This window comes from Coregonus clupeaformis, chromosome 16 (genome assembly GCF_020615455.1).
Source record: "Coregonus clupeaformis isolate EN_2021a chromosome 16, ASM2061545v1, whole genome shotgun sequence".
Classification (NCBI taxonomy): Eukaryota; Metazoa; Chordata; class Actinopteri; order Salmoniformes; family Salmonidae; genus Coregonus; species Coregonus clupeaformis.
Genome location: NC_059207.1, coordinates 21,814,161 through 21,817,664, shown reverse-complemented (window position 1 = coordinate 21,817,664; position 3,504 = coordinate 21,814,161). Strand labels below are relative to the sequence as shown.

The following is a 3,504-nucleotide window of genomic DNA, read 5'->3' as shown; positions in this document are numbered from 1 at the left end:
CTTTCTTCCTCTTCCATCTCTATTTGCTTCTGTTTGTGTCTCTCCTCTTCTTCTCCTCCCTCCATCTCCTTCTTCTTCTCCTCTTCTTGTTGTCCCTGTTTTGGTATTTTCTCTTTTCTCGTTCTTTCTACCTCTTTCTGTGTGTCGTTCTCACCCTCTGTCTTCTCCTCCATGGCCATTTGGTTCTGTTTCCATGTATACTCGTCTGTTTCCATATTTTCTAATTCTGTCATCTGTTCCTTGATATCCTTGAAGATTTCCTCCAGTTCAGACGTCTTGTTGTCATTGATGAGGGCTGTCTCTCTCTCTATCTCTCCCTCCATCTCCATCTCTCTCTCTCCATATCTCTCTCCATCTCTCTCTCCATCTCTCTCTCTGTCTCTATCAAATTTTCTCTCTGGTCCAGTCTCATCTTTCAATCTAATCTCTTCTTTCATTCTCGCAACCTCTCTGTCTAACACTAGTACATTTTTGTTAACCTGTTTCACTCTTTCATTCTGTCTTCTAAACGCTTCTTTCGCTCTTTGAAATTTTATTTTGTATTGAATCTCTTTTGTTGTCATGTCTTCTTTCAATCTCTCAATCTCTCTCTCTAACTCTTTTACCTTTTTGTTAACCTGTTTGACTTCCTCATTCTCTGCAATACGCATGTCTCTTTTTCTTTCAAATGCTATTTCCTGTTCAATCTCTTTCAATCTCTCAATCTCTCGTTCTAACGCTTTTATTGTTTCCTCTGCCTGTTTCACTTTCTCCTTCATTTCTTGTCTCTCCAATTCTGCTTTTCTCTCCCTTTCCCTCTGTCTTTCACTCTGTCTTTCCATCTCAATAGGTTTGTTGTTCCAGGCCAGTCTTGGTCGCTGATCCTCCATGACTTTCTGCCATAGCCTCAATATCGCTATCTCTTGCTTCATTTTTAAAAGGTTCAATTAGTGCTCATTTATGACCAAGACATACTTTCAAAGGATTTGCAGTGAATGATACATAGAAATACAACCTAGAGCTAGGTAATTGAATCAAACACTGGACAACATCGATAGCAGGGTCATTTTGACCAATTAATCTGGTCAATTCATTGTCAATGAATGTATTGACATGGTTTGAAAAAATCATGAGACATTTTATGGAATCAATTATGTCCAAAATCTGTACAAATACAAACACACAACTAGTTTTCCCATTCAGTTAGGGGTTTGAGAAATACCCGTTACAATTTGTGTGATGTTACAACAATGTTGCCTTTGATGTTTATGCTTGTAGAAATTACTCCTACAAATGATGTTTCACTGATGTAATTATTTACAACCTGCACACATACAGTTATCATCAACAACAACAACAACAACAGTAATGATATTAATAAGGAAGTGGATATTTGACAGGCAGAAGAAAGGCATAGGGGTTGAGATAAATGGAGGTTAGGGTAGGTTCAGGACCTAGGGTTGGGTTAAGGTTAAGGTTAGGGTAATGGTTAGGTTCAGGACCTAGGGTTGGGTTAAGGTTAAGGTTAGGGTAATGGTTAGGTTCAGGACCTAAGGTTGGTTTAAGGTTAGGGTAATGGTTAGGTTCAGGACCTTCAGCCGGGTAAATATACACTGCCTTTTAATAATAACAATGTCATATCTTACCTGGGCCAGTTGTAGTTGCGTTATCAGCAGATCCACCAGTTGTTTGAGTCTGTTGATCTCCTCCATTTGTCTCTGGCTCTCTGCCTCCCTCTGTCTCTCTGCCTCCCCCTGTCTCTCTGCCTCCCTCTGTCTCTCTGCCTCCCTCTGTCTCTCTGCCTCCCTCTGTCTCTCTGCCTCCCTCTGTCTCTCTGCCTCCCTCTGTCTCTGTCTCTCTGCCTCCCTCTGTCTCTGTCTCTCTGCCTCCCTCTGTCTCTCTGCCTCCCTCTGTCTCTCTGCCTCCCTCTGTCTCTCTGCCTCCCCTGTCTCTCTGCCTCCCTCTGTCTCTCTGCCTCCCTCTGTCTCTCTGCCTCCCCCTGTCTCTCTGCCTCCCTCTGTCTCTCTGCCTCCCTCTGTCTCTCTGCCTCCCTCTGTCTCTCTGCCTCCCTCTGTCTCTCTGCCTCCCTCTGTCTCTGTCTCTCTGCCTCCCTCTGTCTCTCTGCCTCCCTCTGTCTCTCTGCCTCCCTCTGTCTCTCTGCCTCCCTCTGTCTCTGTCTCTCTGCCTCCCTCTGTCTCTCTGCCTCCCTCTGTCTCTCTGCCTCCCTCTGTCTCTCTGCCTCCCTCTGTCTCTGTCTCTCTGCCTCCCTCTGTCTCTCTGCCTCCCTCTGTCTCTCTGCCTCCCTCTGTCTCTCTGCCTCCCTCTGTCTCTCTGCCTCCCTCTGTCTCTCTGCCTCCCTCTGTCTCTGTCTCTCTGCCTCCCCTGTCTCTCTGCCTCCTGTCTCTCTGCCTCCCTCTGTATCTCTGCCTCCCTCTGTCTCTGTCTCTCTGCCTCCCTCTGTCTCTCTGCCTCCCTCTGTCTCTCTGCTTCCCCCTGTCTCTCTGCTTCCCTCTGTCTCTCTGCCTCCCTCTGTCTCTGTCTCTCTGCCTCCCTCTGTCTCTGTCTCTCTGCCTCCCTCTGTCTCTCTGCCTCCCTCTGTCTCTCTGCTCCCTCGGTCTCTGTATCTCTGCCTCCCTCTGTCTCTGTCTCTCTGCCTCCCTCTGTATCTCTGCCTCCCTCAGTCTCTCTGCCTCCCTCAGTCTCTCTGCCTCCCTCAGTCTCAGGATCTCAGCCTTCCACTCTTTCATTACACCCCTTTCTACTCTTCTTCTGCTCCTTTCATCCTTTAAAAGGGCTCTGAGATTGTCTGTCTCAGACTGTAATTTTTCAACCATCTCGTCACAAATCATCTCGTTTTCTCTACTTTCTCTGTCACAAAATAACACAAAGTGAATGGAGATCATAGCTCAACATGTTAAAGGAGCAAGCAGTAGTTCAAACCACAAAGCTGCCACACCGTCACCTTTTTGGATAAACAGCTTGGGGATGGGGGCTGGAGTAATTCATAGACGTAGCTATTTGTGCAAGGACTAACCATCCATGAGATCAAAATGATCGTTTTAACCATATTGTTTAAGCTATACAGGGTTTGTTTACAATTACATTGTTTCCAAACATTGGAGTGAAACAAACTCATATTTTGGGTTCTGATGTGGTTAGATAGTTGAACTAAGCTCATGAGACATTTAGGAGAGTCAATGGGTATATATCATTAATTATAAAGTTCAAAATAGATGTAGCAATTGCAGATGGCCTCTTAAAAGACTGAGATTGCCATTCAATCAGTAAGAATATGAACCTTTTTCAATCCAATGTAAAGAGTAGTGTTGCATCAATCTGTTTGACATTGAACTGTGATATCCCATTGGGCACAGATGTCGGTTTAACATCTAGTTTTGATTTAAGTGAAGTAGGCTAGCGGATGGTTAATGTAGGCCTAATGTAAACTTTGCTAAATATTTGACTCACCTCAAATCACTCTTGTCAAATCGCAGTTTTAGTGTGGAACTGAATAATATCTTTGAC

The 3,504-nt window shown here is 44.7% G+C and overlaps 1 long non-coding RNA gene across 1 annotated transcript; it reads right to left on the bottom strand.

Moving 5' to 3' along the window:
• Positions 1-594: 594 nt before the first annotated feature.
• On the bottom strand, positions 595-1,733 carry LOC121584481. The gene is made up of 2 exons (XR_006003722.1): positions 1,626-1,733; positions 595-905 (listed from the first exon to the last, which is right to left on the bottom strand). It is a non-coding gene; the product is annotated as an uncharacterized LOC121584481 (long non-coding RNA).
• Between the last annotated feature and the right edge of the window lie 1,771 nt (positions 1,734-3,504).